At 54.8% G+C, this 23215-nt stretch overlaps 4 long non-coding RNA genes across 7 annotated transcripts; all 4 read left to right on the top strand.

Annotated features, from left to right (window-relative positions):
- Positions 1-642: 642 nt before the first annotated feature.
- LOC137452166 (uncharacterized) lies at positions 643-2784 on the top strand. Its single transcript, XR_010989983.1, has 3 exons — positions 643-715; positions 2457-2618; positions 2712-2784. It is a non-coding gene; the product is annotated as an uncharacterized lncRNA (long non-coding RNA).
- A 971-nt stretch (positions 2785-3755) lies between these two features.
- On the top strand, positions 3756-7486 carry LOC137452165 (uncharacterized). Its single transcript, XR_010989982.1, has 4 exons — positions 3756-4300; positions 4845-5018; positions 5263-5422; positions 6883-7486. It is a non-coding gene; the product is annotated as an uncharacterized lncRNA (long non-coding RNA).
- Positions 7487-8754: 1268 nt separating this feature from the next.
- Positions 8755-17520, top strand: LOC137452191 (uncharacterized). Of its 4 annotated transcripts, XR_010990002.1 has the most exons (5): positions 8755-8839; positions 10414-11388; positions 11703-11798; positions 12537-13609; positions 13994-14652. It is a non-coding gene; the product is annotated as an uncharacterized lncRNA (long non-coding RNA). The 4 variants fall into 4 exon arrangements; XR_010990003.1 differs by lacking the exons at positions 8755-8839; positions 13994-14652 and adding an exon at positions 17227-17520 and having other exon boundaries at positions 10046-11388; XR_010990004.1 differs by lacking the exons at positions 8755-8839; positions 13994-14652 and adding an exon at positions 14691-15260 and having other exon boundaries at positions 10046-11388.
- Positions 17521-18482: 962 nt separating this feature from the next.
- LOC137452164 (uncharacterized) lies at positions 18483-20485 on the top strand. Its single transcript, XR_010989981.1, has 5 exons — positions 18483-18563; positions 18955-19087; positions 19647-19735; positions 19819-19904; positions 20409-20485. It is a non-coding gene; the product is annotated as an uncharacterized lncRNA (long non-coding RNA).
- The last annotated feature ends 2730 nt before the right edge of the window (positions 20486-23215 follow it).

Raw genomic sequence — 23215 nt, 5'->3', positions numbered from 1 at the left:
CCCCTCCCTGCGTCCCAGCATTTCAGCTAACAAGCGGAAAATTCTTATCAACTCTGTGGTTCTGTTAATGAGACTTTTCTGTTCATCAGTTCCCCCCTTTCTCACAGCCAACAGTATATTCCTATACTATATTTTCTTAAGGCAAACTTTGGACCCAGGCTTTCTGAGCTATCTTTCCCATGCTGACACTTGTGGAAGGTACTCTCAGATGTAGTCACCCAGTCTGATGCCCCCCAAGTCCAATTCATTGAGGCTTCCCCAAATAAAGGGGTCCTCATTTGGCCTCGAGGAAGTTCAGTGCATATCCAACAGTTAGAGAGATTAGTTTGCAAAGCCAATTCTTGCCTAACGTGTAAGTACATATTGCCTTCCCATCCCTCAATTTCCTTGCTGTGCTGCAAAGATTTTGATAGGAATTTCTAGGTATTAACTACAGCCAGGGCAATCCTTCAAGTGCCCTAGGAATGCAGTGAAAACCTTTTGGGAATTGTTCCTGCTCTGGTACTCCTCAAGCTATGAGGAGCTCTTCAGGGCAGCTCCAAGGTTAGGTTTGGATTCTCCTGGAGTCGCACACAGAACGAGTCTCACGATTCCAGTGGTCTAATTTCATAGCTGCATTTTCTTCTCTCTGCCTAGGTGACAGCACGACCTCACTAATGAAGAGAGATAGCCTGAGCTCTGCAGGAACCTTGAACCCAAGCAGCCAGTGCCTTCTGTGAGTACTAGCTGTCCTTGCTCAACGTGGAACTAGTTGAGAGCTGAAGCCAGACCACGCCATAATTCCCTCAGCTTCCTCTTCTGCAGATTAAACAGTCCCAGTTCCTTCAGCCACTCCTCCTAAGGCTTGTTATCCAGACCCCTCACCAGCTTTGTGGCCCTTCTCTGGACTCACTCTCTCACAAGGGGTGTCCTGGGGAACACCACTTGTGCCCGGCCGGCCACCGGCTGGGTTTAACTCTGTTCCCCACCGCTCTTGGGGCCCAGCCATCCATCCTGTTCTGCTGTCCAGCAGTCCCTTTGAAAAACAATCCATCTGAAAAAAGAAGTAGCAGAGAAGGAAAGTTGAAGCTGCAAGGATTGCAGTCCCCTCAGTTCTGGTTGTAGCCAGGTGGGGGTTGGTCTCTTCTCCCAGGCAAGCAGCACCAGAACAAGAGGACACAGTCTCAAGCTGTGCCAGGGGAGGTTTAGGCTGAATGTTAGGAAGAGGTTTACAGCTTGGCCGAAGACTCTTCTGATCCCTGTCTTCTGGTCGTGACCAGCAGCGTGCACGGGTGGCCAAGAAGGCCACTGGCAACCTGGCCAATATCAGGAACAGTGTGGCCAGCAGGAGCAGGGAGGTCATTCTGCCCCTGCACTTGGCACTGGTTAGGGCACACCTTGAGTCCCGTGTCCAGTTCTGGGCCCCTCCGTTTAAGCAAGACGTTGAGTTGCTGGAAGGAGTCCGGAGAAGGGCAACAAAGCTGGGGAGGGGTTTGGAGCACAGGCCTGTGAGGAGAGGCTGAGGGAGCTGGGGTTGCTTAGCCTGGAGAAGAGGAGGCTCAGGGGAGACCTTCTTGCTCTCTGCAACTCCCTGAAGGGAGGTTGTAGCCAGGTGGGGGTTGGTCTCTTCTTCCAGGCAAGCAGCACCAGAACAAGAGGACACAGTCTCAAGCTGTGGCAGGGGAGGTTTAGGCTAGAGGTTAGGAAGAGGTTCTGCACAGAGAGAGTGATTGCCCATTGGAATGGGCTGCCCAGGGAGGTGGTGGAGTCACCATCTTTGGAGGTGTTCATGAGGAGACTGGATAGGGTGCTTGGTTGCATGGTTTAGTTGATTAGGTGGTGTTGGATGATAGGTTGGACACGATGATCTTGAAGGTCTCTTCCAACCTGGTCCGGTCCATTCCATTCCATCACCATCTAATCAACTAAACCACGGCACTGAGTGCCTCATCCAGTCTCTTTCTAAACACTTCCAGTGATGGTGACTCCACCACCTCCCTGGGCAGCACATTCCAAAGGCCAATCTCTCTTTCAACCTGCTCTATTCTATTCTATGAAGACCTTCTTCCTAACATCCAGGTTTAATTGGTGAGAGCAACAGACTTGGTTGCTGCCACCCGCTGCTAAGGGGTCTGAGTGGCCCCCAAATGGGGTTTGGAGGCAGGTAAAGGTTTCTTTTGGCATGTGAAGGGGTTTTGTGGGCATCTAGAAGGGGTGTGGAGCCCCCTGAAAGGGTCTGGGATAGTGTCAGGGGGTTCTGGGCTGGTCTACCAGCGGGTCTGGGGACATTAGAAGCGTCTGGGGGTACCTAAAACGGATCTGGGCGTATCAGATGGGGGGTTTGGGTGCATCCAAAGGGGTTTTGTGGGCATCTAAGTTGGGGAGTCTGGGGGGGTCCTGAAGGAGTTGGGGGGTTCTCCTCAAGCTATGAGCAGACACACAGACAGTTGTTAACGGACTTTCTTTGATCATTCCAGGACTGGTGTGCTGGGACTGGCAGGATCTTCCTGAGCTGTCCACGTACAGTTTCTGTCGACACTCTTCAGCTCGTACATCCGGTTTGCTGACAGAGGGTGTGGGGTTTGTGGGGCCCGGCAGCGAGACTTTTCCAAAGAGGAGCTCTTCAGGGCAGCTCCAAGGTTAGGTTTGGATTCTCCTGGAGTCTCACACAGAACGAGTCTCACGATTCCAGTGGTCTCATTTCATAGCTGCATTTTCTTCTCTCTGCCTAGGTGACAGGACGACCTCACTAATGAAGAGAGATAGCCTGAGCTCTGCAGGAACCTTGAACCCAAGCAGCCAGTGCCTTCTGTGAGTACAAGCTGTCCTTGCTCAACGTGGAAGTAGTTGAGAGCTGAAGCCAGACCACGCCATAATTCCCTCAGCTTCCTCTTCTGCAGATTAAACAGTCCCAGTTCCTTCAGCCACTCCTCGTAAGGCTTGTTATCCAGGCCCCTCACCAGCTTTGTGGCCCTTCTCTGGACTCACTCTCTCACAAGGGGTGTCCTGGGGAACACCACTTGTGCCCGGCCGGCCACCGGCTGGGTTTAACTCTGTTCCCCACCGCTCTTGGGGCCCAGCCATCCATCCTGTTCTGCTGTCCAGCAGTCCCTTTGAAAAAAAATCCATCTGAAAAAAGAAGTAGCAGAGAAGGAAAGCTGAAGCTGCAAGGATTGCAGTCCCCTCAGTTCTGGTTGTAGCCAGGTGGGGGTTGGTCTCTTCTCCCAGGCAAGCAGCACCAGAACAAGAGGACACAGTCTCAAGCTGTGCCAGGGGAGGTTTAGGCTGGATGTTAGGAAGAAGGTCTTCATAGAATAGAATAGAGCAGGTTGAAAGAGAGATTGGCCTTTGGAATGTGCTGCTCAGGGAGGTGGTGCCCAGGGAGTCACCATCACTGGAAGTGTTTAGAAAGAGACTGGATGAGGCACTCAGTGCCGTGGTTTAGTTGATTAGATGGTGTTGGAATGGAATGGAACGGAATAGAATAGAATAGACCAGACCGAGTTGGAAGAGACCTTCAAGATCATCGTGTCCAACCTATCATCCAACACCACCTAATCAACTAAACCAAGCAACCAGGCACCCTATCCAGTCTCCTCCTGAACACCTCCAAAGATGGTGACTCCACCACCACCCTGGGCAGCCCATTCCAATGGGCCATCACTCTCTCTGTGCAGAACCTCTTCCTAACCTCTAGCCTAAACCTCCCCTGGTGCAGCCTGAGACTGTGTCCTCTTGCTGGGCCTGGTGATGATCCAAGTTCTTTTCCAAGCTGCTTACTCCTGTTTGGTTTTATTCTCCTGCATGAATTGTCAGTTCAAAGCACTCGAGAGAAATGGTGTGATGGCTGTGCTGCCAAGCATCAGACTGGGGACCGAAAGACAACCTCCTGTGGATCGATGTACCGGGATATTCCAGGAACCTCTGTGCTGCCACAGACCTGGACTTAAACTCGTTCCAGATGCCGCGGTGTGTTCCGCATGACAATCGCACTCGGCACGTGAAGAGTGGCCAAGAGACTTCCCTTGTTACCTTTGTGGAAGGCTTTTGTGTGTCCCCCGGCCCCGGGGGCCGTGTTCCTCTCGGGCAGGCTGCGGACGAGGCTGCCCTCGGCAGCAGGCGTGCCGCAAGCGGAGCGGCGAAGCTGTGTTCCTGGCAGTTCTCTCTCCGCCTGGATCAGGACGAAGGTGCCGGCCGACAAGGACTTGCACTGACACAGGGTCAGAGAGCTGAGAGCACCAAAGGGTTTAATTGGTGAGAGCAACAGACTTGGTTGCTGCCACCCGCTGCTAAGTGGCCCCCACGTGGGGTTTGGAGGCAGGTAAAGGTTTCTTTTGGCGTGTGAAGGGGTTTTGTGGGCATCTAGAAGGGGTGTGGAGCCCCCTGAAAGGGTCTGGGATAGTGTCAGGGGGTTCTGGGCTGGTCCACCAGCGGGTCTGGGGACATTGGAAGCATCTGGGGGTACCTAAAGTGGAGCTGGGTGTTTCAGATGGGGGGTTTGGGTGCAACCAAAGGGGTTTTGTGGGCATCTAAGTTGGAGAATCTGTGGGGGTCCTGAAGGAGTTGGGGGGTTCTCAGTGAGGTTTTGGAGTCTCTATGGAGTCCCTGTTGTATCTTGGGTCTGCTGTGGGATTGGTAGTGACTGGGTGCTCCGGTTTTGGTGGCTCCAGGGCAGCAGGTACCCACAGGGCTGTGCCTTGCTTTATGTTCCCCAGCTGTGGGCCAAGCAGGAGCCCCAGGGGAAGGGAATTTCAGCATGTGGCGGGTGATAGTGGAGGCGACTTCCTGACAAAATGGCTTTGGGGGTTTGGTTAGGTCTTGTTTTTATGGTTGACTCACTCTTGCTTTCTTTCCTTTTTTTTCAGGGAGCTTAACTGCTTTGCCTGAGGACCAGTTGCAGATTTGTATTCGGCCTCAGCCACAAGCCCTGACACGGAGCGGGGTGCTTTGGTGTCAGAATGTGGAGCTGTTGGAAACCCAATTGCTCACTGAAAAAAAGAAAAGGAATAATTTGTCATAAAAAAATCCCCACAGTTCCTGTAAGCTTTCGAGTTCCTACTTAATAATATAAAGCAGTTTGTGGTTTGGTTGGTTTGGTTTTTTTCTTGTTGTGCTGCAAAGATTTTGATAGGAATTTCTAGGTATTAACTACAGCCAGAGCAAGCCTCTACTTGCCCTGGGAACGCAGTGAAAACCTTTTGGGAATTGGTTCTGCTCTGTTACTCCTCAAGCTATGAGCAGACACACAGGCAGTTGTTAACAGAGTTTCTTTGTGCATTCCAGGTCTGGTGTGTTCAGACCGGCAGGATCTTCCTGGGCCATCTGATTACGGTTTCCGTTGACACTTTTCAGCCCTTACATCCGGTTTGCCGACAGAGGACGTTGGTTTGTGGGCCCTGGCAGCGACAGTTTTCCAAAGAGGAGCTCTAAGGCCAGCTGCAAGGTTAGGTTTGGATTCTCCTGGGGTGCCTGTGCTTGAAAGCCCCCCAGAGGCCGTGCAGAGTGGTGCTCGCAGTAGCTCTGTGCAAGTCTGCCGTGGGCTCAGGAGGCCAGTATCTAGAGAGAGGGAAGGACAGAGACACTTCTAAGACAGTTTTAAAGAAATAATTATGAGAAGAGGCAAATTAATTCTGGGGACTCATGTGATATATCTGTTCAAGAGAAAAAAAAATGAAGGAGGTTTCTGACCATAACCAGGCTGACAAAGCACAGTAATGTGGTTTCCTATGGGATTCAACTCCTCCTGCATTGCACAGGACACTTCAACAGCTGTCCTGACAAGCTCTAAGTAATGAACTTAATCCACCCTGTGCGAGCAATGGGGCAAAAGATTACAAAATCCATGTATGCAGTTGAGATGTGTTACGTTGGGACGCCCAGGATACAGCTCATCAAGCTCTCCTAGTGTTTAGACGCAAGATGGAAGAAGGAAGGGGGAAGACAGAGCAGAAGGTCTATTTAAATATGAAACTCCTAGGCTGAAAGAAAAGAAAAACATTTTAAAGAGCACTCAGTGAGACTCTGTCACCAGCATAGCTAATCACAGAATCACTGAGTGTTAGGGGTTGGAAGGGACCCCAAAATAGCATCCGGTCCAACCCCTGTGCCAGTGCAGGATCACCTGGGGCGGGTTTTGAATGTCTCCAGAGACTCCACTAACTCTCTGGGCAGCCTGCTCCAGGGCTCTGGCACACACAGTGAAAAGGTTTTCCCTTCTGTTCCTGTGGAACTTCCTCCTTTTATTCGTCGGACGCAGCGAAGCCGCTGGGTCGTGTTGCTGCGGCAAGGTGACCCACCCTGTAGTTCAGGGCCTGGGTCTGTGCCTTCATGGCAGCCTGTTCCCTTGGCACCCTGTCAGCTTAACAGCCCTGTGCTCGGGGCCTGTGTGACGAGTTGTGGAGCCCTCCATCCCCCTTCTGTCCCCAGCAGCAGCCCAAGGTCCCTGTAAGCAGGGCTGGGGAGGCTGCTTTAGGCAGCTAACAGGAACCAACCTTGCCTGGCCCTTAGGGGGCTGAGGTCAGTCCCTGGGCTCCTGAAGAGGTGGTGTTGCGCTGCTGCCAGGAGGGCCGGCCCGTAGGTGGGGCACGGGCCAGAGCCTGTGGCTCTCTGTGGGGCTTTTTGGGAGTGCTGCTGAGGCCTCACTCTGTCCTGTTGGCATCCTTTGTCAGGGTAGCCAGATCCTAGGCCTGATGTCTATCGTTAGCTCAATCGCAGAATTTGCTCGTCTGCTGTTCCTGTCCGTAAATTTTTGCCAGTGCTTCTGTAATAAAAAGGTTTTTATTTCTCCTGTAACTTGCAAGCTGGTGACCTCCTTAGGAGCAGCACTGTGTTGTTCACAAAGTTCTTTGCTGTTGCAAAGCTGGGAGAAGTGTGAGGTTCAGCTGATGAAGTTTCTCTCTTTAGGGGTGTCTGCTCAGCCGTCCTCTTCCTGGATCTCGGAGCTTTGTCTCTCCCTGTTTGCGGTGCCCCGACAAGGACTTGTGCCGACACATCCTCGGGAAGCTGAAACCACCAAAGGGTTTAATGGGTGAGAGCAAAGCTCAGCTGTGTGCTGAAGCTGCAAACCTTGCCCAGAAGGCTGTCCCCGGCTCGGGGTGATAAAAAGAACAGGAGCGTAGCCGCTCGGCTGTCTTTCCTTCTGTGATGCCACAGCGGGGTGGGCGAGGATACAGCAGAGGAGCAGTGAGGGAGGGGTGAGGGCAGCCTCCCACAAAGGCTGCTTGCAGACCTGAAATGCCAAATGTTTGAAATGCCAGGACGTTCTTGGAGGGGAGGGAAAGCCCCGGGCAAGTGTAAGAGTGAGTGTGAGGTGTTCCAGCAGAGGAACAGCGGTGCTGCTTATTGAGAGATTGCAGAAGGGCAGTGATTTGTGTGCAGAAAGGCCTTGACGTGACCCCCCTCTGTTCTGTAGAAAGGCTTCTAGAGGAGAAAAGCACATCCTGAGCAGAGCCACGGGGGGGTGTGGGGTGTGGTTTGAAGCAGAAATAGCAACTGTCTCTCAATTAAAACAGTGGATTGTCTTTCGTGTGTGTGTGTGGTGTGCTGTTTTTTCATTGACTGGAAAAAGCTCTGCAGGGAGACCAGCTGATCTGCTCCCGAGGCACAGCAGCACCGGACCTGCTGAGCGCTGGGGGCCTGTTAAGGAGGGTCTGCTGTCATCTGAAGTGGGCTTGGGGGTATGAAAGGGGAATTTGGGGGCATGTGAAGGGTTCTGGGAGCATCTAGAGGTGTCTGGGGACCTCTGGAGGGGCTCCTGGGTCATGTCTGGAGGGTCAGGGAGGAGTGGGGGGGTCTGTGCCTCAGTGTGGTTTCGGGGTCTCTGTGTCAGGTCCCCACAGCGTGTGGGTTGCTGTGTGGCACTGCTGGAGTCTCGGTGTCCCTAGCGCCCCTGGCTCTTCTGCTCACTGCTCCCACCTTGTGGGCACGGCCAGGTACTGCTTGCTGTCGCCTGCTGCCAAGGGTGTGAGTGGCCTCTGCAGGGAGGCGCAGAGAGGTATTCTGGGGCGTCTAGAGGGGCTTTGTGGGCATCGAGAGGTGTCTGGCGGCCTCTGGAGGGTCTCCGGGGGGGTCTCTGGAGGGTCCTGAAGCAGCTGAGGGGGCGGGGAGTGGTGGTGTTGTGTTAGAGGTCTCGGGGGGGTTCCAGGGTTTGGGGTCCCGCAGGATTGGGGTGGTCTCACCCCGGTATTGGGTGTCCTGCAGTCCCAGGGTCCCCCAGCCACATCTCCCCCGGCATCTCAAGGCGAGCTGCGAGCACCTCAAGGGCCTTAGAGGGTGAGAAAGGAGGGCTGGGGGCATGTAGACGGAAGTGAGGGCACCAAGACGGCACCGTCCTCCCCGTGACAGCGCCTGCCCTTCCCAAGATGGCGTCGCCCTCCCCGTGACAGCGCCTGCCCTTTCCAAGATGGCGTCGCCCTCCCCGTGACAGCGCCTGCCCTTCCCAAGATGGCGCCGCCCTCGCCCCGTCGGCTCCGACCTAGCCAGCGTAATCCTCGTCCCCTCTGCTTTCTCCGCTCCGCATCAGCTCAGTGTGGACTCTGCTGCTCTCTGGAGTTGCTCTGTGCCTGCTGCAGGACTCTGCTATGGGTCTGAGGGTGGGCGGCAGCGAGGGGGGGGGGCGAGAAACACCAGCGGCGAGGGGGGGGGGGTGGGTGTCGATTTGCCGCGGTCGGGAGCAGTCTGCTCCCAGTTCACGAGCTGTTCTCCTGTCTCTCCCAGCTCTTGCAGGCTGACCCCAATGCCCTCAGACTCGCCCAGCGATCCCAGGGTGAACCCAGCAGCACCCAGACTCGCCCAGCGATCGTCACGTGATTAGGGGCCGCGCAAAGGAGGGGCGGGGAGCAGAGAAAGCGGCGGCGGCGCTGTGAGGGGATAGGAAAGGGAAGGGGTGGGAAGGGAGCTAGAGGGGAGGGGGAGCGGGGAAGAGCGCGCAGGTTACGTCACTGGAGGCGGGGCTAGCGGGTGGCAATAGAATGCCTATGCGAGGGGGCGGGAACGAGAGGGCAGCTGCGTCACAAGGGGGTGGGGTTTGAGTGAAATAGGATGGTTATGGAGGGGGCGCGGAAAGGGCTGAGGGAGGTTGCAGGAGGTGGGACTGGAGGACTGGAGGCGGGGCTGGAGAGCGACAATTGGATGGCTATAGGAGGGGGCGGGGCTGGAGGAGGGCAGCAGGATGGCTATGATGGGGAGGGGAATAGCGCAGGCTATGTCACGGGGGGCGTGGCCTGAGCAGCTGGGGCAGAGAGGCGATGGCTGCTGATTACGTCAGAGCAAGGGGGCGGAGCGCCCAGGCGGGAGTGGGGAGGAGGGCACCAGGGCTGCCCCGCGCGGTGACATCAGAGAGTGGAGTGGGGCCGCGGGGAGCGCGGGAAAGGGAGAATGGGAGGGGAGAGGAGGAGGAGGGGTGGGAGGGACAGGCTGGGGGGGGTCATTAGTGGCCACCGTAGCTCATTAGTGGCCACCCAAGCTCGATACTGATCCAGACTCGTTCAGACTGGTCCAAACTGGTCCAGACCGGTCCAAACCCGTCCAAGCCGGTCCAGACTGGTCCAGACCGGTCCAAGCTGGTCCAGACCGGTCCAGACTGGTCCAGACCGGTCCAAGCCGGTCCAAACCGGTCCAAGCCGGTCCAGACTGGTCCAGACCAGTCCAAACCGGTCTAAGCCGGTCCAGACCGGTCCAGACCGGTCCAAGCCGGTCCAAACCGGTCCAAACCGGTCCAGACAGGTCCAAACCGGTCCAAACCGGTCCAGACCGGTCCAAACCGGTCCAAGCCGTCCAGACTGGTCCAAACCGGTCCAAGCCGGTCCAGACCGGTCCAGACTGGTCCAAACCGGTCCAGACCGGCCCAAACCGGCCCAAGCCGGTCCAAACTGGTCCAGACCGGTCCAAACTGGTCCAGACCGGTCCGGACCGGTCGAAACCGGTCCAGACCGGTCCAAACCGGTCCAAACCGGTCCAAGCCGGTCCAGACTGGTCCAAACCGGTCCAGACTGGTCCTGACCAGTCCAAACTGGTCCAAGCCGGTCCAGACAGGTCTAAACCGGTCTGGACCGGTCGAAACCGCTTGAAACTGGTCCAGGCCAGTCCAAACTGGTCCAAAACACTCCAGACTGGTCCAAACCGGTCCAAACCAGTCTACACTGGTCCAAACTGATCCATACTGTTCCAAACTGGTCCAAAATGGTCCAGACCGGTCCAGACTGGTCCAAACCGGTCCAGACTGGTCCAAACTGGTCCAGACCGGTCCAGACTGGTCTAGCCCTGGCTCCATACTGGTACATACTGGTACATACTGGTCCCCCCTCTCTTCCTCTCTCCTCCCTTCCCCTTCCTTATTCCTTTCCCACCCTCCCCTCCCCTTTTGCCTCCCACCCCTAATCCCTTTCCCGCCTTTGCGCTTTCCCCTCCCTCCTATTGGCCGCACCACGCCAGAAGCTCCCTCCCCCTTTTAGCTTGGTGGGGGGAGGGGGCATGGCCAGCCACCCGCCTCCGCTTCACTTTCTCCCTCCCTTATTTGGGGGGGTGGCGTGGCCAGCCCCCCACCTTGCTTCTTCACTCCCCCTCCCTTTGTGGGTGTGGCCAGCCGCCCTCGTCCGTTTCACTCTCCCTCCCTTATTTGGGAGGGGGCGTGGCCAGCCAGTCCCATCGCAGTGCACTCCCAGTCCTTCGCATTCTCTCCCAGTTCCCTCCCATTCCCATTCCACTACACCCAGTTCCTCCCTGTCCTTTCCCACTCCCTTTCCAAAACCCTTCCAGTGCCCTCCCAGTCCCTTCACTGTTCCCTACCAATTCCCTCCCAGTTTCCTCCCACTCCCTCCCAGTCCCCTCCAATTTCACTCAGGTCCTCCCAGTTCCCTCCAAGTCCCCTTCCAGTTTGACCCAGGCCCTTCCCAGTTCCTTCCCAGTCCCCTCCCATCCCTCCCATTCCCTACCACTGCCCTCCCTGTCAATCCCAGTCCACCCAAGCCCCTAACAGTCCATCCCAGTCCCTTTCATTCCCTTCCCAGTTCACTCAGTCCCATCCCAATCCCCTCCCTGTCCCTTTCCTGTCCCTTCCCAATCCCCTTACTGTCCCATGCCACTCCATCCCAGTCCCTGCCGGTCCCTCCCAGTCCATTCCCACTATGTCCCCTCCCTGTCCCTCCAAGTCCCCTACCATACTGTCCCACTCCCTTCCCAGTCCCCTCCCAGTCCCTCCCTGTTTATTCCTGTCCCTCCCAGTACCTCCCAATCCCTTCTAGTCCTATCCCAGTATGGGAGGAGACCAGTAGGGACCAGGAGGCACTGGGAGACATGCCTGGACCAGCTGGAGGCATTGCTGGAGCCCTGGGAGACAACTGGAAGCAGCAGGAACTCAACTGGGAGCACTGGGAACAACTGGGAGACAACTGGGAGAGCACTGGGAGCACTGTGAGTATCTCCACATAACCCCCAGTGCCCCCCTCAGCCCCTCCAGACCTCCTCAAAGTCTTTCCAGAGTCTCTGAGTTCTTCCCAGTGCCATTCAGAGCCCTTCCCAGTACCTCCCAGTTGACCCTTAGAATTTTCCCAGTGCCCCCTCACTCTCCCCCAGTAACCCTCCCCGCCCCAGATCTTTCCACAGCCTCCCAGTCCTTCCCAGTACTGTCCTGAGACCCTCCCAGTGCCTCCCAGTCCTTTCCCAGTCTGGGAGGGAGCTGGCAGGGGCTGAGAGGCACTGGGAAGGACTGGGAGCCATACCTGCAGCACCTGGAGTCAGTTCTGGAGCCCTGGGAGACAACTGGAAGCAGCAGGAACTCAACTGGGAGCACTGGGAGGAACTGGGAGAGCACTGGGAGCACTGTGAGTATCTCCTCATGACCCCCAGTGCCCCCCTGAGCCCCTCCAGACCCCCCCAGAGTCATTCCACAGTCTCTGAGTTCTTCCCAGTGCCATTCAGAGCCCTTCCCAGTACCTCCCAGTTAACTCTTATAGTTCTCCAGTGCCCCCTCACTCCCCCCAGTAACCCTCCCCCCCCAGATCTTTTCACAGCCTCCCAGTACCTCCCAGTGCCCCCCCAGAGCCCTTAACAGCCTCCCTGTCCTTTACAGTACTGTCCTGAGCCCTTTCCAATTCCCTCCCTGATCCATCCCACTCCATCCCAGTCCCTTCCAACTCTTTTCCCTTCCCATTCCCTTCTTAGTTCCCTCCCACTCCCCTCCCACTGGCTCCCCACTCCCCTCCCAGTCCCGTCGCAGTGCACTCCCAGTCCTTCCCAGTCTCTCCCAGTTCCCTCCCATTCCAGTACACCCAGTTCCTCCCTGTCCTTTCCCACTCCCATCCCAGTCTCTTCCCAGTGCCCCCCAGTCCATCCCAGCCCCTCCCAGTTCCTCCCATTCCATCCCAGTCCCTTCACAGTCCCCAACCAGTCCCTTCCCCATCCCTTTCCAGTACCCTCCCAGTTCTACCTGCACTACCTGGCAAGAGCCCTGGTGGACAATTGGAAGCAGTAGCATCCCCACTGGGAGACAACTGGGAGCACTGGGAGCATGACCCAGGAATTCCCAGTACCCCCCTCAGTCCCCCATTTCCCTCCCACAGCCCTTTACAGCCTCCCAGTCCATCCCATTTTCTCCTACACCTTTCCCAGTCTGGGAGGAGACTGGTAGGGGCTGGAAGTTTCTGGGAGAGTCTGGGAGCCATACCTGCAGCAGCTGGAGTCAGACCTGGAGCCCTGGGAGACAACTGGAAGCAGCAGGAACCCAACTGGGACAAAACTGGGAGACAGCTGTGAAAGTCCCCTCCCAGTCCCTGCCAGTCCCTCCCAGTCCATTCCCACTATGTCCCCTCCCTGTCCCTCCATGTCCCCTCCCACACTGTCCCACTCCCTTCCCAGTCCCTCCCTGTTTATTCCTGTCCCTCCCAGTACCTCCCAATCCCTTCTAGTCCTATCCCAGTATGGGAGGAGACCAGTAGGGACCAGGAGGCACTGGGAGACATGCCTGGACCAGCTGGAGGCATTGCTGGAGCCCTGGGACACAACTGGAAGCAGCAGGAACCCAACTGGGAGCACTAGGGGTCCCTGGGAGGAACTGGGAGAGCACTGGGAGTATCTCCCCATGACCCCCAGTGCCCCCCTCAGCCCCTCCAGACCGCCCCAAAGTCTTTCCACAGTCTCTGAGTTCTTCCCAGTGCCATGTAGAGCCCTTCCCAGTACCTCCCAGTTAACCCTTAGACTTCCCCAGTGCCCCCTCACTCCCCCCACAGTAACCCTCCCCTCCCAGAGTCCTTTCACAGCCTCCCAGTACTCCCCACTACCTCCCAGTACCTTCCAGTAACCCCCAGTGCCCCCCTGAGCCCTCCCAGTTCCACCGAGGAAGTCCTTCCACAGCCTCCCAGTGACCCTCTGTACCCCACTGAGCATCCCCAATTCCCCCCCAGAGTCCTTCCACAGTTTCCCAGTACCTCCCCACTACTGTCCTGAGCCCCTCCCAGTCCGTTCCCAGTCTGGGAGGAGGCTGGCAGGGGCTGAGAGGCACTGGGAGGGACTGGGAGCCATACCTGCAGCACCTGGAGTCAGTTCTGGAGCCCTGGGATACAACTGGAAGCATCAGGAACTCAACTGGGAGCACTGGGAGGAACTGGGAGACAACTGCGAGAGCACTGGGAGCACTGTGAGTATCTCCCCATAACCCCCAGTGACCCCTTCACCCCCTGCAGACTGCCCCAAAGTCTCTCCACAGTCTCTGAGTTTTTCCCAGTGCCATTCAGAGCCCTTCCCAGTACCTCCCAGTTAACCCTTATAGTTCTCCAGTGCCCCCTCACTCCCCCCCAGTAACTCTCCACCCTCAGAGTCCTTCCACAGCCTCCCAGTACCTTCTAGTACTTCCCAGTAACCCCCAGTTCCTCCTAGTACCTCCCAGTCTCACATAATCAACCAGGTTTGAAGAGACCTCAGATCTCATCAATTCCCTCCTATGTCTGCATCCCTATCCCCTCCTCACAATTAAACCGTGGCTCCAGGTGCCACATCCAGTTCTTTTTTGGAACATCTCCAGGGATGGGGACTCCACCACCTCCCTGGGCAGCACATTCCAATGGCCAGTTCCTCTTTCTGGGATGAACTTTGTCCTCACCTCTAGCTTAAACCTTCCCTGGCACAGCCTGAGACTGTGTCCTCTTGTTCTGGTACTGGGTGCCTGGGTGAACAGACCAAACCCCACCTGGCTACAATCTGCCCTCAGGTAGTTGTAGAGAGCAAGAAGGTCTCCCCTGAGCCTCCTCTTCTCCAGGCTAAGCAACCCCAGCTCCCTCAGCCTTGCCTCACAGGGCTGTGCTCCAGACCCCTCCCCAGCTTTGTTGCCCTTCTCTGGACACCTTCCAGCATCTCAACATCTTTCCTAAACTGAGGGGCCCAGGAACTGGACCCAGAACTCAAGGTGTGGCCTGACCAGTGCTGAGCACAGGGCAGAATGACCTCCCTGCTCCTGCTGGCCACACTGTTCCTGATGCAGGCCAGGATGTATTTGGCATTCTTGGCCACCTGGGCACACTGCTGGCTCATGTTCAGCTGGTGTCAACCAGCACCCTCAGGTCCCTTTCTGCCTGGTTCCTCTCCAGCTAGTCTGACCCCAGCCTGTAGCAATGCCTGGGGTTGTTGTGGTAATGTGTAGAACCTGGCACTTGGATGTGTTCAATATCATGCCCTTGGACTCTGCCTGGAGGAAAGCAGAAAGTATCTATGGAAGGTTTCAGGACAGGAAAGAACAACAGGCTGCTGACGACGGAAGAACGGTCTGATGATAAAGAAGAGCTGACTGCAGTAAACAGCCTGAAGCGCGAGACAGAAGGACGCTCGCCTCCGTGCCGGAGAAGCTCAACCTGCTATGGGATGAAGATAATAATGGAGAGCTGCATATCAAAGGAGAAAACTCAATTAGCAGCAGTGGTGCAAGAATGCCAGGGAATTGCTTAGCCTGCTTGATTTTTCCTACATACACTGCTTGTTCTGTACCACTAAACAATTGCTGCTTCACCAACCAGGGAGTCCATGCATGCTTTCCAAACTCTGCCCATCTGTCCAGCCTGTCAGGGTCCCTCTGCTGAGCTCTCCTACCTTCCAGCAGATCAACTCCTGCCCCCAGCTTGGTGTCATCTGCAAAGTTATTGATGATGGACTCGATCCCCTCATCCAGATCATCAATAAAGATATTGAACAGGATGGGACCCAGCACTGATCCCTGGGGGACACCACTAGTGCCCGGCTGCCAGCTGCATGTGGCACCATTCACCACCACTCTCTGGGCCCAGGACTCCAGCCAGTTCCTAACCCAGCACAGAGTGCTCCTGTCCAGGATGTGGGCTGTCAGCTCGGCCAGGAGTTTGTTGTGGCAGACAGTGTCAAAGGCCTTGCTGAAGTCCAGGCAGACTACATCCACAGCCTTCCCCACACCTACCAGGCAGTCACCTGGGCATAGAAGGAGATCTGGAGAGCTGGACCTACTTCAATGAAGAATTGTTGAAGCCTCAGGGACAGGCTGTGCCAATGTGCCAGAAGATGAGCCGCCGGGGCAGACGGCCAGCCTGGATGGTTCATGAACTTTTAATGGAACTGAGGGAAAAAAAGAGGGTGTATCACCTTTGGAAGCGAGGGGAGGCAACCCACAGAATGTTTAAGGATGTTGCTAGGTCTTGTAGGAAGAGAATTAGGGAGGCAAAAGCACACTTGGAGCTTAAACTGGCCTCTACTGTGAAGGACAACAAAAAGTCCTTCTATAAATACATTAATAGTAAGAGGAAGGGGAAGGAAAACCTCCACTCCTTGGTGGATACGGAGGGGAACATTGTAACCAAGGATAAGGAAAAGGCAGAGATACTTAACACCTTCTTTGCCTCAATTTTTACTAGAAGGGCAGAACGTCTTCCTGACAGCTGGCCTGCAGAGCTAGCAGAAGGAGCCAGGGAGCTGCACAGTTTCCCTATGTTCCATGAGGCGGTGGTTGGAACTCTCCTTAGCAGCTTGGATCCCCACAAGTCCATGGGACCAGATGGGATTCATCCTAGGGTGCTGAGAGAGCTGGCAGATGAGCTGGCCAAGCCACTCTCCAGCATTTTCCAGCAGTCCTGGCTCACTGGCGAGGTCCCAGAGGACTGGAAGCTGGCCAACGTGGTGCCCATCCATAAGAAGGGCCGGTTGGATGAGCCAGGGAATTACAGGCCTGTCAGCCTGACCTCAGTGCCAGGCAAGATCATGGAACAGGTCATCCTGAGTTCAATAACACAACACTTACAGGATGGCCAAGGGCTCAGGCCTAGCCAGCATGGATTTAGGAAGGGCAGGTCCTGCCTGACCAACCTGATCTCCTATGATCAGGTGACCTGCCTGGTGGATGTGGGGAAGCCTGTTGATGTAGTCTACCTGGACCTCAGCAAGGCCTTTGACACCGTCCCCCATAGCAAACTGCTGGCCAAGCTGTCAGCCCACGGCTTGGACGGGAGCACACTGCGATGGGTTAGGAACTGGCTGGAGGGCCGAGCCCAGAGAGTGGTGGTGAATGGTGCCACATCCAGCTGGCAGCCAGTCACTAGTGGTGTGCCCCAAGGATCAGTGCTGGGCCCTGTGCTCTTTAACATCTTTATTGATGATCTGGATGAGGGCATTGAGTCCATCATCAGTAAATTTGCTGACGACACCAAGCTGGGGGCAAGAGTTGATCTGCTGGAGGGTAGAGAGGCTTTGCAGAGAGACCTCGACAGGCTGGACAGATGGGCAGAGTCCAAGAGCATGAGATTGAACACATCCAAGTGCCGGGTTCTGCACATTGGCCACAACAACCCCATGCAGTGCTACAGGCTGGGGTCAGAGTGGCTAGAGAGCAGCCAGGCAGAGAGGGACCTGGGGGTGCTGGTTGATGGTAGGCTTAACATGAGCCTGCAGTGTGCCCAGGCAGCCAAGAGGGCCAATGGCATCCTGGCCTGCATCAAGAACAGTGTGGCCAGCAGGAGCAGGGAGGTCATTCTGCCCCTGTACACTGCACTGGTTAGGCCACACCTCGAGTACTGTGTCCAGTTCTGGGCCCCTCAGTTTAGGAAGGAGGTTGACTTGCTGGAACGAGTCCAGAGAAGAGCAACAAAGTTGGTGAGGGGTTTGGAACACAAGCCCTATGAGGAGAGGCTGAGGGAGCTGGGGCTGCTTAGCCTGGAGAAGAGGAGACTCAGGGGTGACCTTATCACTCTCTACAACTACCTGAAGGGAGGTTGTAGACAGGCTGATGATGGTCTCTTCTCCCAGGCACCCAGTACCAGAACAAGAGGACACAGTCTCAGGCTGCGCCAGGGGAGGTTCCGGTTGGATGTTAGGAAGAAGTTCTATACAGAAAGAGTGATTGCGCTATGGAATGGGCTGCCCGGGGAGGTGGTGGAGTCGCCGTCATTGAAGGTGTTCAGAAGGAGACTTGACGGGGTGCTTGGTGCCATGGGTTAGCTGTTTGGGTGGGTTGGATTGGTTGATGGGTTGGACACGATGATCTTGAAGGTCTCTTCCAACCTGGTTTGGTTTATTCTAATAAAGGTTTATTCTAATCAGGTTGGTGAGGCAGGACCTGCCCCTCCCACCAAATCTTTGCTGGCTGGGCCTGAGCCCTTGCCCGTCCTGCAGGTTTGCTGTGATTGCCCCCAGGACGATCTGCTCCATAGTCTTGCCAGGCACTGAGGTCAGGCTTACAGGCCTGGAGTTCCCAGGTTCTTCCCTCCAGCCCTTCTCGTGAATGGCATCACACTGGCAGCTTCCAGCCACCTGGGACCTCTGTGGTCATGCAGGACTGGTGGCAAATGTTGGGCAGTGGCTTGGAGCTCATCTGCCAGAGCTCTCTGCCCTGGGATGGATCCCATCTGGTGCCATAGACTTGTGAGGGTCCCAGTGGTATCCCAGTCCCTCCCAGTTCTTTCCCAGTCCTTCTCAGTCACATTTTTCTGACAGCTCTTGGAAGAACATTTCTGTACAGGTGTTCCCCAGGGCTCCTCAGCTGCTCATAACTCAACAATCTTGGAGGGGAATAAAACCCATGGAAAGCTGAGCGTGAAGTGACAAAGCAGGCACCGCCCCCCCCCCAGGGTTGCACCGCCCCCCCCCAGGGTGGCACCGCCCTTCCCAGCGCGGCACCGCCCTTCCCAGCGCGGCACCGCCCTTCCCAGCGCGGCACCGCCCTTCCCAGCGCGGCACCGCCCTTCCCAGCGCGGCACCGCCCTTCCCAGCGCGGCACCGCCTCCCCCAGCGCGGCACCGCCTCCCCCAGCGCGGCACCGCCTCCCCCAGCGCGGCACCGCCTCCCCCAGCGCGGCACCGCCTCCCCCAGCGCGGCACCGCCTCCCCCAGCGCGGCACCGCCTCCCCCAGCGCGGCACCGCCTCCCCCAGCGCGGCACCGCCTCCCCCAGCGCGGCACCGCCTCCACCCATGTGGCACCGCCCCCCAGCGTGGCACCGCCTCCACCCATGTGGCACCGCCCCCCCCAGCCTGAACCCCACCCCCCAGCGTGGCACCGCCCTCAACAACATGGCGCCAGATGCTTTAAAATGGCTCAGTGCAGTGTCGTGGCTGGTCGAGGTTGGAGCTCTTCTGCTGTGTCCCAGGTCAGTGCTAGTCTCTGCTGCTTTGTGGGGTTTCTCTATAGCAGCCGCTGGAGCTGCGCGTGGCTTGGGGGGGTGGCCGCCGGCGGTGCTGCGCGGGGCTTTGGGGGGGTGGCCGCCGGCGGTGCTGCGCGGGGCTTTGGGGGGGTGGTCGCCGGCGGTGCTGCGCGGGGCATGGGGGGGTGGCCCCAGGCGGGGCTGCGCGAGGCTTTGGGGGCTGGCCGCGGCGGCGGCGGCCGGCGGGGCAGCGCGGGGCTTTGGGGGGGTGGCGGCTGCTGCCTCAACTGTACCTAGAGATACCTGTAACTCTGTGCTTCTAGTGCATGCAATAATGACGGAAGTGTGGAGCTGTAAGTGATAACAGAATTGGCCCTTTATCTCTTTTCTTTTCTAGTACACCCAGTGTTTCCCCACTCCTGTTAGGAGTCTTGTCTGCAGGACTCTTGCTGTTCTCCACATGTGGGGTGTGTGTGTATGTCTACATCAGGAGCAGTCTATACGTTGTGCTTTGGAGAACAAGACCACAAGTAAGTCTGCTTTGTGTTGCACTCATGAGGAATGAGCTGCCCTGGGAGGTGATGGAGTCACCATCACTGCAAGTGTTTAAAGTAAGACTGGATGAGGCACTGAGTACCATGGTTTGGTTGACTAGATGGTGGTGGGTGATAGGTTGGACTCAGTGTTCTGGAAGGTCTTTTCCAACCTGGTTAAGTCTGTATTCTATTCTGCTTTCCTGATTGCTCCCAGCATGGCCCCTGTGTTCTCCCTCTTCTTCCCAGTAACTCCAAAATCCTTTTCTAGTGCTCCCAGTGCCTTCCCAAGTCTCCCAGTGGGGCCCCAGATCTTCCCTCAGTGGGGAAGTGTTCTCCCAGCATTCCAAACTCTCTTCTTGGTGCTCCAAGTACCACCAGATGCTGACTGTGTGTTTTGGGACAGCATCAGTTCACAGCTCTGTGAGTTAAATGAACGCTGAAGGGAGAACAAATGATTTTGTGGTATTTTTATTGAATGCATGCTAACCTCCTCAGAGCTTTACAATGTGAGTAACTGAGATCTGTTCTTTGCTTTTTGCTTTATTCTTTACAGATTGACTCTTTGCTTTCCACTTCATTAACCGAGCAAGCAAGACGTGCAGCAGCGACACGGTCGGCACAAGGGCTACGGCTGCTGCGAAGGTACAGCCTCGCCCTGCCAGCCTAGCAGGGGATCTCCTGCTTGGCTTGTGTGGGCTCCAGGTAGGGTTTGATCTGTCAGTCAGGAAGGAAAGGCTGAAAAAGAAACTGCTCAGTCCACGCTTTTACCGAGGAGCTGAAACTTCTTCCAGTGTAGACTCCAACCGAGCAGGTAGGTAAGCAAGCAGAAGTCCTCTGATGGGTATAATGGGAGTGGCAAAGAGACTTCCCTTGTTTCCAGTGTGGACAACCTCTTGTTTGTCCCCTGACCCCAGGAGCTTCTCACAGGGGCTGTGTTCCTCACTAACAGCAAGGCTGCGCTCGGCCCCTGGGGATGCTGCAACCGTAGCAGAGAAGTTGTGCTCCTGGCAGTTCTCTCTCCACCTGGATCAGGATGAAGGTGCAGGCCATTGCTCTGCAGCTAGGCACCGCTGGGAGCTGCAGCTGGTGCCCAGATCAAAGACAGCTTTGTCTCTAAGGCCAGTGCTTCTCTGCAGAGAAACCAAGATTTCTCTGTAGGTGTTGCCCAGGGTTCCTCATCTGCTCAGAATGCCCAGCTCCAGTGCCAGGCTGATGTCCCCTCACAGCCGTCACTCTGTCGGTGCTCGCCTAGAAGTGCCGGAAATCTTCCTGGAACTATTGGAGAAAAGGAAGCTTTGTCTGTCTCTGTTTGCAGTGCCCTGAGAAGGACTTGTACCGACACAGGCTCAGAAAGCTGAAACAAAACAATGAGAGCAACAGATGGAAGAGATGGGTTGATTGCCAGCAAGAAATGCACCAACTGCAAGGTGATTATGGGGTAGTAAATCCCAGAAGGTGTGACACGCTTGGAGATGCAGACCTGCGCAGCAGCTGTCACAGAGGAGGGAAGCGCAGCAAAAACTCAGCTGTGTGCTGAAGGTGCAAATCCTACCCAGAAGGGTGTCCGTGGGTCAGGGTGATAAAAAGCCCCTCAGCTGTCTCTTTCCTTCCATGATACCATATGGGGGTGGGTGCTGATGCAGGAGAGGAGCAGGTGAGTGAGGGGTGGGGGATGCTGCCCAAAAAAGCTGCCTGAATGCTCTCAGAGGGGATGAAAACCCATGAAAAAAATGTTAGTGTGAGGTATTCCAGCAGAGAAAAAGCTGTGCTCTTAATCGAGAGATTGCAGAACAGTAGTAATGTGGATGCAAAAAGGCTTTGAAATGACTCTTATTTGCAAACTAAAAAACCCCACAAGACACACAAAAGAAACATCACTGGTTTTATTTTTAGTTTCTTAATTTGAATGGGAAGTCAAGGGGAATATAGAGGCATGTGGGGACTAATGGAAGGTCTCCTGTGGGTATTTTAGTCGGATGGTTAGGGTTAGTTGTGGTGGTGGGGGGAAAGCTTTGCAGTAGTGGCCTTTGTGGCGGGGGTCCAAATAACCCTAAATATCCAACTAATCCTTTGGGAGACTCTCCAGAGGCCCTCCTCATCCCTCTATGTGCCCCCAAATTCCCCTTTGATACCCCCAGGTGCACCTTAGGTGCCAACCGATCCCCTTAAGAGGGGTGGCAACACTGACCAGTTAGGGGCTTCTCTTGCCCCTGTGTGTGGGGAGCAGCTGAGTGCGGCCCTCTTTGAAGGTTTTTCCATTTGTATTGAAAACTAAGAAACAAAAAGAAAAAAACCCCAAAGGAACAAAGAAGGGCAACCCCCCCCCTCCCATGACAGACAAAAAGGAAGGTCTACTGTTTTTATGTGATACACATGTTATATTTATGCTTTGAAACCCTGTTTTGCTCTCCCTAGAATTTGCTTTTACATTCCAGAAGCTCTCCTGTTTAAGTGGATGTAGAAGAATAGTATGATGTGGGAAGGTGTTTTGGGATAGCTTTGGAAGACTACGGGGAAGATTTGCCTTTGCTCGAGTCAGAGAAAGCTATGTTTTGCCTTTGACTCTGAGAGTAATGTAAACACTTTGGAACCGAAGGAGAGAAACTGGGCAGAGTTTGGTTGGACGTGTTAAAATAGTTTTGTTGTTACGACCTACTGTATGCCTTAATTACACGTATGCCAGTAGAAAATGCCCAACTGAGATGTGCCACGTGTGCCTTCTGATTAGACTATATAACTTTGCTGTATAATGTAATAAATGTCTTCAGCTGCTTACATCTGGCCCAGAAAGCACTGCTCAAAGTAAGTAAAACATCTATACTACAGTGTTAATTTGTAAGAAAGGAGGCTTTGAAATGGGGTACGTGGGGTTCTCAAATATATAAATGTGCAGTGTGTATCTATAATATGCAAAGAGTGGCTTTTTAAAACGTATCGATTTTGTTGTCGATTGTTTTTTATGTGAAAGGAAAACCCTCTGAACGGAGGCTGGCTGAGCCTGATAAGAAAAATTAACCTTTTTGTATAAAATAAGAATTAACATGGGAAAAGATTAGCCTTTTATATGAAATAAGAATGGTAAACTGTGAGCATCGAAGGAGCAAAATAACAGCAAGGGATAGTTAAGTGACTGATTTTAAAAAAAAGATGAAAAACATACGTAGTAACCCACAGAAAACACAAAAAAAGGCAGTAGATTTCTGGCACTGAAACACTACCACTTCCTGTATTATAGAAATAACCTGAGCATGTGAAGTTGTTTGGCACATGGCTTCAGGAGAGATCCCACGTCTGTCCAGCACTGTAATAAAGCATGTAAAACTCCAACTTATTTGAGTTGTGGAGTTTGTCTTTTTCCACAGATCATTTTCTTGCCACCGCAGCGGGACCTGCCGAGGAACGGGATCTCTCCGGGTGCCCCCTCCGAGGCTTCTCGGGCAGAGCTCCTTAAACTCTCTCAGGTCAGCGCAGGAACGGACAAGGGCCACCAGGCAGAAAAACGTATGCTTTGAAGGGAAAGGGGCAATGCATAAGCTGTAACGGGACCCCTTACACGGGAGAGGCAAACTGCTGTCCGAGGTAAAAGAGCTCTTGGGTCAGAACCAGGGAGTTCCAAAAGTAGTATAAGCATTGTTTCTGTTATTCTTTTATTACAGGTACTGCTTAACTTGAAGTATTACAGATGTTAAGTGTATGGGGTCGGCAGATCCTCTAAGAACTTAAAGTATTGTAGACATTGTCCGTGGGGAAGCAGGGATAGTTCCCTAAGGAACTTAATGTTAGAAACCTTGTTTAGAGCGTGTGGCTGAGTGTGCACGATCGAGACACAGAAGGAAAAAAAACCCAAAAAACTATGAAGCGAGAGGGAGTCTCAATCCATCCAACTCCATAGCTCTCCTGTTCAAGTAGATGTAGAAGAATAGTATTGATTTGTATGAAAGGAGGCTTTGAAATGAGCTACATGGGGTTCTGAAATATATAAGTATACAGTGTGCTTCCGTAATACAGAGTGGATTTTCTTTTGTGTGTATAATAGGGCTTTTTGCTTATTTTCTATGCTGAAAAGGTGGTACCGTGTTGCATTATACAAAATGGAAGCTGGGGCCAAGCATATGGGAACAG

Source organism: Melanerpes formicivorus, unplaced genomic scaffold (assembly GCF_026170545.1).
Source record: "Melanerpes formicivorus ecotype bairdi unplaced genomic scaffold, bMelFor1.0.p_v2 SCAF_50, whole genome shotgun sequence".
Classification (NCBI taxonomy): Eukaryota; Metazoa; Chordata; class Aves; order Piciformes; family Picidae; genus Melanerpes; species Melanerpes formicivorus.
This window is presented reverse-complemented; position numbering and strand designations above follow the sequence as displayed.